Source organism: Colobus angolensis, unplaced genomic scaffold, assembly GCF_000951035.1.
Source record: "Colobus angolensis palliatus isolate OR3802 unplaced genomic scaffold, Cang.pa_1.0 Scaffold17, whole genome shotgun sequence".
NCBI classification, from domain to species: Eukaryota; Metazoa; Chordata; class Mammalia; order Primates; family Cercopithecidae; genus Colobus; species Colobus angolensis.
The window spans coordinates 8,283,986-8,298,952 of record NW_012114821.1 but is presented as its reverse complement, the minus strand read 5'-3'; positions in this window follow the sequence as shown (position 1 = coordinate 8,298,952).

Sequence of the window (14,967 nt, the reverse complement as noted above, 5' to 3'; positions counted from 1 at the left end):
AAAATTAGTAGAGGTTTATTAATTTTATTGGTAAGCTAGCACTGTTTTGTTTATTATTTTTATTGCTTATTTTCAATTTCATTGAGTTTGTTCCTATCTATATTTCCTTCATTATAGCTGTGAGTTTATGTTTCCATTCTTTGTCAAGTTTCCTGAGGTAGATACATAGGTTATTGATTTGAGACTTTTCCTCATTTTCAATGCAGGCATTTAGTGCTATAAGTTTTTCTCTCAATTGCTCTTTAACTAAGTCCCACAAATTTTGATGTATTATGTTTTCATTCAGTAATATATATTTTTAAAATTTCCTTTGAGACTTACTCTTTGGCCAGGGGAATATGTAGAAGGGTGTTGTTTAATGTTTCCATGTTTAGAAATTTTTTTCTGTTTTCTTTATGTTACATATTTATCATTTGATTCCATTATTGTAAGATAGCTTACCGTGCAACATTTTATTTATTTATTTAAAAATGTACAATACTTTTTTTGTTTATTTCAATAGATTTCTAGGGAGTAGGTGGTGTTTGGTTACATGAATAAGTTCGTTTGTGGTGATTTCTGAGATTTTGGTGGACCTATCACCTGAGCAGTATGCACTATACCCAATATGTAGTCTTTTATCCCTCACACTCTTCCCACACTTTCTCCCAAGTCCCCAGAGTCCACTGTATCTTTCTTATGTCTTTGCGTCCTCATAGCTTATCTTCCACCTATGAGTGAGAACATACGATGTTTGGTTTTCCATTTCTGAGTTATTTCACTTAGAATAATGGTCTCCAATTCCATCCAGGTTGCTACAAATGCCATCATTTTGTTTCTTTTTATAACTGAGTAGTCTTCCATGGTATGTGTGTGTGTGTGTGTGTGTGTGTGTGTGTGTGTGTGTGTGTGTATATATTTATATATATGCACCACATTTTCTTTATTCAGTCACTGATTGTGGGACATTTGGATGTGTTCCATATTTTTGCAATTGCAAATTTTGTCGCTATAGATGTGTATGTCCAAATATCTTTCTCATATAATGACTTTTGTATAATAACCTTGCAGTAGCTATGCAGGAGTGGAACTGCTGGATCAAATGGTAAATATACTTTTAGCTCTTTAAGGAATCTCCACACTGGTTTCCATAGTGGTTGTACCACTTTACATTCCCACCAACTGTGCATCATTTTAAATCTTTTAAAAATGTTTAAGTTTGTTTTATGGCCTGGAATATTGTCTATCTTGATTAATTTTCCATAATTGTTAGAGCATATTTTGCCTTTGTTGAGTAGATTGTGCTATATATACCAGTTAGACACTGTTGGTCGATTATGTTATTCAGACCTTTTATATCTTTGCTAGTAGTTCTCTTGTTTTTGTGAGTGTATTGAAGTCCCCAAATATAATTGTTGATTTGTCTATTTATCTTTTCAACTCTGTGAGACTTTTTATGTATTTCATGGTCTGTTGCTTTAGGAATATATATTTTGTGCACATATATTTATGATTATAAACTTTTCTGTTTGGAGTTTGCTCAACTTTTTGAATCTGTATGTTTGTTTATTTCACTAAAGCTGAAGGATTTATAGACAATGTAGTTTCAAATACTCTTTCACTCTCTTTTAATTTCTCATTTTCTTATGGGACTCTGATGATATAAATACTGGATCTTGTATTATTATCCCACAGATTCCTTTATTCGTTGTTTTTCTCTGTTGTACTATTTCATCTTCATGGTTACTATTTGAATCCTCTGTCATTTTACCTTTATTCATGAATTTGATCAGAGAAGATTGTTTTGGTTTGGTTTGATTATTTATAATTTTAGTTCAATAATTTCTATTTGTTACTTTTTAGATCTCAATTTCTTTCTTGATTTTTTCTACATATTCTTATTTGTTGCAAAAAAAATTGAAATGGATTATTCAAACGCTATTTTGATGCCTGTTATTAATTTCTTATTAAATATATTCAATATCTGATTTATCTCAGTGCTGGCATCAATTTATTTTTTCCGTCACTGAAGTTGCAAATTTCCTGAATTTTGGTATACCTAATTTTAAATTGTATCCTGAACATTTTGCCTATTGTGGTAGGGGACTATGGGTCTATTTACATAGTTTATTTAAGTCAGTGTTCATCCTATTTAGGTTTAGCATGTGGGTATTCACCTAACTCTGTGGGCTATGTTTCAAAGGCAATTAAATTTTCAGAGCTTCTTCACTGTTGTGTTGGCTTGCTTGGTTTGTCTGTTCCTTCTGCTGGGGCTCCCACTGATTACTGCTGATGTTGTCAAGGCTGATTTCTCCAGGTGTCTCTTAGTGAGTGAGGACTGTCGTGGGATCTCCCATTTGGCGTATCTCAGCTACCTCCATAACTTGGGTCAGGAGGGTCTCAGGCTTCCAGGGAAAAGAATGATTGGCATGTCAGGGCATTTGTGGCTGGGGATTGTTTCCAATTCCATCAGGCTGCCTATGTGTTCCTCAGTGGAAAAGATGAGTCTTAGACACAGCATGGAAAGAGATGAACTCCCCTGGCCACTTAATTCTGGCAAAGCTCCCACTCATTCATTCACTCTTCCCTTAGTGGTGGTGTAAGACTCACTTGCTGTCAGTAGGAACCATGGTCAATCTGGCAGAAGAATAAGCCTACCTGGGCCACCTTCTTTTCTAAATTAGAGAGTCTGGAGTGGGGAGATCCTGCTGTTGTTATCCTCTTCCTGTTCTCAAGCCTCAAAACAGTTTACATTCTTCTCAGCACATTTTAGCCGCCTTCTTTCATTTTCTCTTGTGCTATTTCTATAGCTATGCTTAGCAGAGAGGCAAGAAAAAAATGGGCTTATGCCGTGTTCAAAACGGTCTAAAACCAGAATTTTAGTGTAGTTTCTTCCTTCATAAAGTATTAACTCTAGGGAAAAGAAATGAAATTAAAACGTAATACAGTGTGATAGTTCCTATTGATTGTGTTTGACAAGTTATTATAAGAAAAAGATGAGCTGAGAAAAGACTTGGCTTGGCTTGAATCATGAAAAGGAAATAAAAGTAAACCAGAAATCTGAGGACTTGCAGAGTTGCAAGAGGTGACTGCTTCTCAACAAAAGCAATAAAATATAAAACTGAGAAAAGGCCTTTGGCTAGAACTAAATCAGTGCATGGCTCTCAAACATAGTGTAAAAACATCTGAGTGGAGAAATGAGTCTCAGAGTCAGGGGTATCTTTTGGAGGAGGAGGGGAGTTATTTTTCACATAAATCTCTAAGAACTTCACTATCTTTTGTTACTACGGTATGATTCAGTTCATCTAGTCGGGTATGCCATTGATGGTATGATGGATGGCTGGAAAAAATATATTATGAAAATTATAACTTGAAATATTCATCTATTTAATATTCATCAATTTAATATTCATCATTTCACATTCCACTTTCCAAATTCAGTTTTCCCTCAGTAGCACAAAACCTATAGTCCATGGAGGAGTTGGAGAATGAATGTTTTCTGGAGAGATGCAATGAATCATTTCAAAATGATATACTTCATTTTTAATCTAGAAAGTGCTTCTTTTATGTTTTATTGGTGATTTTATATTCTATGGTATTCCATTTGATATCCTGCTATCTTTATTATTTTTCATACATGCCCGGCATCAATATATCAGAAAACTCAAAAATAAATAGTCTGTAAGACATCTATTTTTTTATAGACTATATATATATATATATTATATATATGAGATATAGGTGTATACTTCCATTTACATTGACTCCATCCTCAATGTGCTAAGTGAACCCTCCACACTATCAAACTATAATTCAAAACATTTCGGGATGGAATTCATGAACCTTCATTTTTTTTTGACGACCAACTTTTAAAGTCCTCCTGTCTCATCGCTTCTCGGCCTTTTGGCTAAGATCAAGTTTAAAAAAAAAAAAAAAAGTCCTCCTGTCTCCCCATTCCTCTTCCATGTGTCATGCCCTTAAGACAATCAAACTTCATTATTTTTCCTAAGAAAATCTCATACTCTTTTCCCTTCACCATGTCTTTGTTTTGATTGTTCCTTTGATCTGGAATTATCTGTCTTCATTCTATAGCACTGTCACCTGTTTACATCTTTAAATCTAGTTTCTTCCTCCAGGAGGATTTCCTAGTCTGCACCGCTGTAACCCACACAATGCTACCATGCATGCTTCCTCAAAAGGCCACAGGCAAGTTAAGCTCTATGTGCTTAAAATGTTCTTGTACTACTGCCTAAAATTTGTATTTCTTCAAGCAGAAATAATTCATTATTCCGCTCTCTTTTTCATGTGCTCTTACTTAAAGAACCCTAAATAAATATTTATTGAATAAATATAATTAAATTGGATTTCTCTTCTAATTTACTTAGGAAAAGAACTTATTCACGGTGAGTTAGTTATTCAGTAGTTGGGGCATTTCAGAGGAACACCATTTATTTCAAGGTGTTCCATGGTTTTTATACTAGCACTTTGCTTTAAATTATTAGCAAGATTAACATTTATGCACTTGTATAACAAAAGCTATAAATATTAGCCACATGCCCTCTGACTTTTTTAGTAGCAGTAAAATTTTTCTATCATGTATAAAACTGAAGAGACATAAAACATGCCAGCTGCCCACACTTCAATCTTTGAAGTTTTGAATGAGAATCTCACAAGTGAGACCAGAAAACTAAGTATTGGTTCTGCCCATAACAACAGCTTAAGTTAGCAACAGAATTGTATTTTTCTCTATGACGATGCCAAAAGACACCAAGGGTGTCTCGTGGGAAACCATGGCGTAAGAGAAACTAAAGGCATATGAGAGGCAGTAATGTACAGAGAAAGGGTCAACAGATTTGGCAATGGACAAAACTGTGTTTAATATTCAGCTCTGTTGCTTATGAAAGGTCAATCTCCAGCAAGTAAATGAGGCCTCATATCCCTCTCCAAATTCTGTGTGCCCAACTGTGTGGCCCAATAGCCTTCCATCAATTTTAGCTGCTTAAAGAAGAAGGACTTGATTTATTTTTCATTTAATAGTCCAGGGAAGCTTCCAGTGCCTAAAAACTTATTCACAGATTGAGGTCAATAGCTGCTCTCCTACCTTCACCAAGTGGCTCCTAAGATCATCCTGCCCATCAAACCTTCAGTCCGTTGGAATTGGGATCTAATGGAGGAGTACCATGCAAGATTTTGTTTTTACTGTTTTCGTTTGTTTTGTTTTACTTTCATGGGCCATAAAATAGCACAAATGATTTCCCTTCACATTGTTGCTGGAGAGGGCTACGTTAACTACTGCAGGTAGCTACAGCTACCTGTGAACGAAGCTGGAGAATGTAAATGTAGCTGTGTGTCCAAGAAAAAAACAAATAAAGCAGATTTTGGTGGGCATCTAGAGCTCTCTGCCAGAACAGACTCATATGACGTATCGAAATTACAAAAACAGTGGAAAGATGGACTCAGGCCTCCAACCCTGACAATCTAGGGAGCAATTGCTTAATAAGCATTAAGTGTAATAATAAAATAATAGATAAAATATATTTACCTATTCATTGTGTTCCTGGCATTGGACTTAGTGCTCACCCTAAACAACGTTTCTCCATTCCCCTTGCAGTTCTCTGTGGCCATGTATGAGTTCTAGTCAAAAGAATGTAAGCATAAGCACATGTCATTTTAGGGATCATAGTTTTAAGAAGCAGGTGTAGCTTTTCCATGCGTTTTCCCCCTCCGCTTACTAGACGGAGAGGATTCCAAAGCCCTAGGTAGGTAGAGCCACAGGATTCTGAGTCACCATGGAGAGAAAAGTGACCTGCTAATCAGAAAAAAAACAGCATTTTTGAGTGATTTAAAAGAGAAATAAACTTTTGTTATGTAAACCACTGGCAGTTTGTACTTTATTTGATTTAATGGTTATACTGAAACTAATGCAGTGCTGAATCAAAGTTATAATACAACAAAAATAGTAGATCAACTATTACTAATACTGTTTAGCTTAACTTATTTTATTACATTATAGCTTGCACGCCAGAGATCCCACTAAGACAATCATTTGCTTGAAACCTCACCTAGTAACTCTTCAAGATAATGATCATTCTTATTCCCATCATCTCATAGTCTGTGCCCCTCTAGCTCCACGCTTAACCTAAAACGAGCATTTAACTGTTTGAAATCTCACTGTCCTACCCCTGCTATCTCTGTCCCCTCAGAAATTTAAAGCTTTATGAAATGGTCAGTTTTTTGCCTTTAATTCATTTCATTTTTAATTCAAAAATTACTTATTTGATAACTAAGATACTTTACTAGGATACTTCACTAGGATTAGGAATGTAACTACGATCGAAGAAACAAAGCTGGTTTTTATTCTCGTAGATCTTGCAGATCTTACATTTCATTGACAATGATAGAGATTCCTAAAAATGTCATACACTCAAATACAGGAGCCAAAATGGATGTTGCTATTGTCTCACATATCTTTACCACCATCTGGTCATAAGTCACCTCTGAAATCCTGCAATTCAGCTCTTTTTCAAGCTAGTTCAAAAAATAATAAAATTATCTGGTTTAGGCATATTAAATAGCACTAACTTTAGGAAAACCCATCACAGCTAATGACTTTATACATACTAATAAGTAATAAATTAGGGTATTAGATTCCAAAATGTACTTGGCTGACATATTTTGTTAAGGGTAGCTGAGATGTCATTATTTATTTTGTTTCAAGGTTCATTATAATGGGAGTTTTTAACCATGGGATGAATCCTAAATAATAGCAGTCAGCAGCGGGGTAATTTGATATGCATCTGAGATGCTTTGTTTCTTCTTGACAAGTCAGGTACTTATTGTAATAGTGTTTCTCATGGCTTGTAAGATTAGGGATAAAGCTAAGAGTATTACTTGTAAAATGTATAAGGCTCCCTCTTATTTCCACCTGATGGAATTCTATCTCATCAAAGCCCACATGTCAATTTCAAAGTTCTAATGCTTCTCAGGATGCTTCTCCATTTTGGACAATTCTTTGTTGATGTTTTAGCCGTGGAAATATTATCCATTATGTGATGATTCTTTTTTTTTTTTTTTTTTTACTTTAAGTTCTAGGGTACCTGTGCACAATGTGCATGTTTGTTACATATGTATACATGCGCCATGTTGGTGTACTGCACCCATTAACTCGTCATTTACATTAGGTATATCTCCTAATGCTATCCTTTTCCCTCCCCCAATCCCACGACAGGCCCTGGTGTGTGATGCTCCCCTTCCTATGTCCAAGTATTCTCATTGTTCAATTCCCACCTATGAGTGAGAACATGACATGTTTGGTTTGTTGTCCTTGCAATAGTTTGCTGAGAATGATGGTTTCCAGCTTCATCCATGTCCCTACAAAGGACATGAACTCATCCACTTTTATGGCTGCATAGTATTCCACGGTGTATATGTGCCACATTTTCTTAATCCAGTCTATCATTGATGGACATTTGGGTTGGTTCCAAGTCTTTGCTATTGTGAATAGTGCTGCACTAAACATATGTGTGCATGTGTCTTTATAGCAGCATGACTTATAATCCTTTGGGTAATGATTCTTCATTCTACATCTGTCCCATCATGGCTCACAGCAACATCCCCAGTCCAGGACCCCCATTGCTCTACATCAGTGTTCCTGTGATTCTCAGGCCAGTTTTCTTTTACTATCTCAACCTCTTACAAGTATTGTCAGAACGTTCAGCTTTGGAGTTGTACATCTCACAGAAACTTGCATAGCCCTAAAATGCGGAAGCAGAGTACTTTCTCACAAAGAACATGAGACTAAAAAGCATGACAGGTATAGGCTTAATTTTTTTTTGTTCCACTTATTTTAATCCCTTATCATCTTGCCAAGACCTTTCAGTGCCTCCTTATGCCTAAGTGGCCCTTTTGAGAATAATTCCATCTTTTCCTAAATTCTCAAAGTTTTTGATACGTATACCTAATTAACACAGCCTTTATTCTGCATTTATTTATGCTTTTGCTAAGAGGAAAACCTTGGAGTGATATAAAAATCTAAATGTGAAGATTTGCAACTTCTAAAAGCCAGAATACTTGCAAGTATTTAAATATTTTGCCAGCTCCTAAAATAAAAACTAAGTATTGTCAAAATTATTCTTGAAAGATCCTTAATCACCAGTAGACTTTTGACTTTCAATAGGACTTATCCAAGCAGAGTTTCTGCCAGCTTTGGAACAGATGCTTTTTTGAGAACTGTACAATTATATTTTCTTCGACATGTACTATGTTGCAGGTCATCTTCTAAGCATGTAATATTCATTAACTTGCCTAATTTTCTGTATCATCCTGTGGGAAAATAGCGTTTTATTCACATTTATGGATGAGAAAGCTGATGTAAGGAGGAATGGCAGAGCTTCTCAAGGCCACAATGTTAATTAATTAAGGACAGAATTCTAACCCTCAATTTTATTGGAGCCAAGTCCCGTCTTTTTTTCCCAGTACTTGTTCACAAAGACATAAACAAAATAAATAATTATAATAAGAAGCCAATCATTTTCACTTTATTGCTGAAATCATAACTGTGCATGGATTCAAATATACAGAGAATTCCTGGGGATAGGCGATACTTCCTGCATAGCATACGCAGCATGCTGAAACCTTTCATCTGAACGTTCCTGCAATTTTTCCCCTCTGTGTTGTTCTCTCATATGGGTCCTTCCATCAGGAATTTTCACCTAAGCATCTCCAATCTTAAAACAACAACAACACAATTTATTTCAGCTTCATATTCTGCTCCAGCAAACAGACTCCTTATTTTCATTTATTCTTCAAATCACTCTACTTTGACTTCTGTTTCAGTCACTTCACCGAAATAGCTCCCAATGTGGTGAATGTTGTATCAGTGGTTCGCAACACCAGATTCACTGAGCATACTTCAGAATTCATCTTACTTCTCAGTAGTGCCTGACATTTTTGATTACTGTTTGTCTTTTAATATGCTTTATTTCCTCAGCCCTTTTCAAACTATCAGTTTCACCCAATACCTATCTTGAAGATTCGTGCATATGGTCAAATGCCCATCTGGTTTGTTGACTCTGACTGCAGCATAGTATTCCATAGTGATGTCAATGAATTTTACTTGTAAGCTCCCCCAGTATTGAACAGGTGAGTTGAACAGGTAAATTGTCACGGAGTCCTTGGTATGAAAAGCAACAGAACACTTTCCTCATAGAAGTTCTCTAATGCACCAGTGGGGATTTCTCAGAGTACATACATGCAGGAGTGAGATATGTCATTTATGGAACACACTCGAACTGGAATTCACTAACTAGTACTTGATCGATAGCCAGAAATATGTGTAATTTCTAATTTCAAAGAAGTGTCTGCCTCTCTGTATCTTCACCAACATTTGATTTTATATGACTATCTAATTATTTGGTATTATGATGGATATAAAAAGGAATGTCATGTATGTATTAATATTTATATTTATTTTTTAAATTACAGTGGAGTTGAATGTATCATGATATTCTTATTAGCTCTTTCGTATTATCCTTTTGTAAGTGTCTCAGCTATATCCCTTGTCCATTATCCCATAAACCTTTCTTATTAATTTCTCTCTCTCTTAGACTACCACATCAATGTCAAAATTTTCAAAACCAATCCTTTTTGGAATGGTACCCAAATTTATATTGCTATCCCAGTCAGTTTTCCTAGTTTTAGATCCAACTCCCTAATTGAGTACTTCATACAGAGGTCTTAAAAGCATCACAGACTCAGCACACCCAGGGCTAACTGATGCTCCTTTGACCATCCTCTGCTCTCATCTGGGCCTTGTCCGGTGCTTGTTATCGCTGAATATCACTCAATCCACCTGCTTTGTGACCCAAGGGCCATCTCTAACACTTTTCTATTCCTTCCTCCTCATGCTTATTCTGTTACCAAGACCTCTGCGGTATTTGCAGTCTCTCCTCAGTTCACCTAATTCTATTTACCTTATCCTTGTTTCGCTCCAGATGAAGATACTTAATAACTCTACTGTGCTATTACAATTTGATCTCCCTCCTCCATTTTTGTCATATAAATTTATTTTTTATTATATGTTGACAAATTATATTTGTATGTATGTATGGGATATAGTGCTATAGACTCCAATATATTTTCCACATTGAAACCATTAAAACTGTGGATGTCTCCTTTGTTGGAAACAATTCAGTGGTTCCCATTGCTTTGGGGACCCAGGTTAGGTGTCTTAGTATCATCCACAGCAGCTTCATGGTCTGGTTCCTGCCAAATGCTATGGCTGAATCTTATAAAACTACTGCAACAGCCCTCACTTCTTTTACCATTCACATAGGTTAATCCTTTTCTTCATTTAGATACCAGTTCAAAATATTGCTTACTGAGGAAAAATTTCTTGGTATCCTGAGTCAAATTTCTTTGTGATATATTCTGAGTAATGTATATATTTCATGTAGGTCGACCATCTCTTTGTGATTGAGTATCTGTTTGGTTAACTACATAATTAATATTTGTCTTTCCCATTTCTGTTCAAGAAATCGCATACTATGAACTTTTGTGTTCCCCGGTGTGCGTGATGGCCACTCAATCTACATGTGCTGTACAGATTAATACATTTTGGATTTGGAAACACGTGTGTGTGTTTGGGCATGTGTGTGCGTGTAAATTTTAGAACAGAATATAAAAAATAATTCCTTGTAGTGATAAGTAATAAGATTATAGATTTTTTAAATTATTGATATTTTATTTCCTAAACTTGTATAATAAGAAAGTGGCATACATTACTTCTAAATAACCAGCTCTCAGAATCCATTTGCTGAAGTTCTCCTTTCTGCAGCTTCATTTTCTCTAAAAATATAAAATCTTTGGTCTTCTTCTGCCATTACTTCTTTATCAAAGGATGTAAATTCACATTCTAATGGCTCTCAAGGGAGCAACACTGGATAGTAAGCTAATTAACTAGTTACATGTTAGTTACACTGACTAATTGCTTAAAATCAATTAGTCAATTGGAAAAAAAAGCAATGTTTTTGCTAAAAGAGTCATAGGGGATAGTAGCATGCATTTTTCCTGCATAAATTACTGCTTTTTAATAGACAGATATTTGCTTAAAAAATCAAATGATTCTGAGACAAAATGAAGAATTTAACCTTTTTGATGTAAAATAATATCAATGATATTTATATTAGCAAATTTAAGATGAATAAACTTTTACTTTCAATGTGTTTGATTCCCTTAAAAAATGTTCAAGAACAGGAAAGTAGATTTTATTTCTCACGTTATTTGATAAGTTTAGGGCCACATGGTAAAGATTAGGTAGCACTGGTATTATAACTCAGGACTTTTGATCAGAAGGTCAGTTTTTTTTCCCTGTATTTATTATTTTATTATCCATAGAACATCTTCTCCTGGAAGCCTGAACTACTTGATTACTCTAACATACCAGGTGGAGACAAGGCAGGGAGGGATTCCTCTCCATTACAAAACTACTGTTATTTAATAAATATGTCATAACATGAAGGATACTGTTATATATTCATATGACCATTTCAGGTAAGTGGTATTATTCATAATACACAGATGAGAAAAGTGGTTCCTAAAGGGCTTGGATATTTAACCACGTTTATGAAGATAATAAATAAAAAAAAAAATCTGGATTAAATAATCATGTTCTATCTTTTCAGCAAAATCACCAAGGATAAATTAAGGACTATACCTAGCATAGAAGGATGGGACTCAAAGGTGAACATCTTGTTCACCTGTGGTAGGGCCAGCTACAAACGCTCCAAATTTTCATTCTTCTTTTGTCAATGACCAGCTGAACTGTTTGTTTCCATACATAGGGTTTGCATCATAATACCAAAGGACACAGTCTCAAACGCCATAATACCAAATGTCTAAATACTTAAAGTCTAAAATATCTAACATCTTAAATCCTGAAAATTACAATCATTGGATAGTTGCAGCATGTTACGTTCAACTGTTATCTTGTTATTTACTTCATGCAGAAGAAAATGGATTTCAATTGAATTCCCAAGCCATAATGACAAATTTGAAGTAAACTGCACACAAGTCTTCTAAAAGTGAATTTCAAGGTGTTACCAATAACATTTGTTCATTTATCTCAATGCATTTGACAAAAATTCACATGTGTGGAAGCCTACATGATATGGCAAGGATGAAAACTTAAGTTTAGAAGTGTGTTATTTATATGCAGTGGCATTTCTTCCAGGTTATGACATTCCAGGAGTTTTCAATGAATTAAAGCCATATTTGCTTGAATATATCAGTAAAGTTACTAACTGGCTGAAAAATAATTGTGTGTGTGGTAGAAAAAAAAGACAATTGTTTCTACCAAATTTGTGGTCTGTATGTGAGTGCATTTGGAATAAATATCCTCATATCCCCAAAAACATAGAAGCAAGGCACAAAAGATGGAAAAATTGAATAAGCAATTCTCATGTAGGTGGATATTGAATCATTGAAGAATTTCAAATAGAGCAACAGCACTGCCTAGTAGAAAATGAATGTCCTAAAAGCTATTCCCTGTGATTCAAGATGTCAAAATATAGTTAATGTTCATGAAAGTTGGCCAGCTCTTATGGACTGTCTCTGTACAATTGCCCATAATCTATTTCTGTAATATGTTTCTGTAATCTATTTCTGTAATATGTTTTTTCACATGTCAATTTTTGTTTTTGGGTTGTTGTTTCCTTTTCTTTTGATTCTTCTTTGTTTTTGCTGATTGTTTTTTCTTTTACTATTTTACATTGTTACCACTATTGTTTTATGCTTCACTATGCTGTAATACATCATCTTCTCATCATTTCCAATAATTAGGGTATAAATTGTTTTAAAACTTTTGGAGAATTCTAATTCATTGTATGTATTTTTTTCAAAAGAGACTCCATGAAAATGCATTATCACAATGTTGACTTTGTGTGTAAGCATGGCGTGTGAATACAAAAACACTGGCACTTGTTCAGTAGATGAAGATAAGTCCTTTTTGTACTTTTGTATTTGTGAAAGATAAAATGTCTTGAGATCTTGGCTTTTGGGGTGACTGGTGCAGTGGTGCCATGTATTAGTCCATTCTCATGCTGCTAAGAATGACATACCCAAGACTGGATAATTTATAAAGCAAAGAGGTTTAATCGACTTACAGCTCTACAGGGCTGGGTCAGCCTCAGGAAACTTATGATCATGGTGGAAGGGGAAGAAAACACATCTCTTTTAACATGGTGGCAGCAAGGAGAAGTGCAGAGCAAAAGGGGGAATAACCTGTTATAAAACCATCAGATCTTATGAGAACTCACTCACTATCTTCAAAACAGTATGGGGAAAGCTGCCCCCATGATTCGATTAGCTCTTCCTTGTCCCTCCCACAGCATGTGGAGATTATGGGAACTTCAATTTAAGATGAAATTTGAGTGGGGACACAACCAAACCATATCATTCCACTGCTGGTTCCTCCCAAATCTCATGTTCTCACAATTTAAGACACAATAATGCCCTTCCAACAGTCCCCCAAAGTCTTAACTCATTCCAGCATTAACTCAAAAGTCTAAGTCCAAAGTTTCATTGGAGACAAGGCAAGTCTCTTCTACTTATAAGCCTATAAAATTAAAAGAAAGTGTGTTGCTTCCTAAATACACTGGGGGTACTGGGTAAATACACCCATTCCAAATGGGAGAAATTGATCAAAACAAAGGGGCTACCAGCCTCATACAAGTCTGAAATCCAACAGGGCAATCATTCAATCTTAAAGTTCCAAAATGATCTCCTTTGACTTCATGTCTCATATCTAGGGCACACTGATGCAAAAAGTGGCTACCTATGGCCCTGGGCACCTCTGCCCCTGTGGCTTTGCAGGGCGCAGCCTCCCTACCAGCTGCTTTTACGAGCTGGAGTTTAATGTCTGTGGCTTTTCCAGGCACATAGTGAAAGTTGTTGGTGGATCTACACTTCTGGGGTCTGGAGGACAGTGGCCTTTTTTCACAGCTCCACTCTGCAGTGCCCCAGTGGGAACTCTGTGTGGGGACTCCAATCCCACAGTTCCCTTCTGCACTACCCTAGCAGAGATTCTCCCTGCAGACTCTGCCTCTGCAGCAAATTTCTGCCTGGACATCCAGGCAATTTCATATATCCTCTGGAATGTAAGTGGTTGGGGTGATCGGACCCAATACCCAGTCGTGGGGGTGATGAAGTCCAGCAGAGTCAAAGGAATGAGAAAAGACAGTTTGAGAGCAAAAGTGGGCCCAGGGGTCCATTGTGAAGCACGGAGGCTGTGAAGGCCCCAAGCTCTGGAAGCCCAGACTATTTATTGGTGATCAAACAAAGAAACAGGTGGTGAAAATGTGGGGGTTGAAAGGGCGCATTGCATTAATCACATGATTTACAGCTGTGATGGTTTAGCATATGCTCTGCTACTTGAGAAAAGGGAGAGTAGGTTCTTTTAACTGAAGATACAGTCGATCCTGGGAAAGCAAGGAGCAAGGAGCCAGCAAGTTTAGACACATTCCAGAGGCCAGTAGCCCCGGATTCTATCCAAGCCATGCGGGGTTTTATGCCCTGGGCTTAGAGCTTAGATTATGGTGTGTCAGGGTAGCCTTCCACCCTTTAGCACAGAGCTTGGTATTCCAAAGGCCACAAGGGGTTTTAGACTTTGGACCCTGGACATGTTCCAAGACTCTGTTACATTATGTCAGACATGCAAGCCCTGCCTCAGCTTCTTTCTCAACACTCAGCTTTTCTCCCAACATAGGTGGAGGTTCTCAAACCTCACTTCTTGTCTTCTATGCCCCTGCAGACTCAACAACACATGGAGCTGTCAAGGCTTCAGGTTTGCAATCTCTGAAGCTATGACCTGAACTGTATTTGGTCCCTTTTAGTCATGGTTGAAGTGGCTGGGATGCATGGCACCAAGTCCGAAGTCTTCACACTGCATGGGGTCCCTGAGCCCCACCCAGTAAACTATTTTTCTCTCCTAGG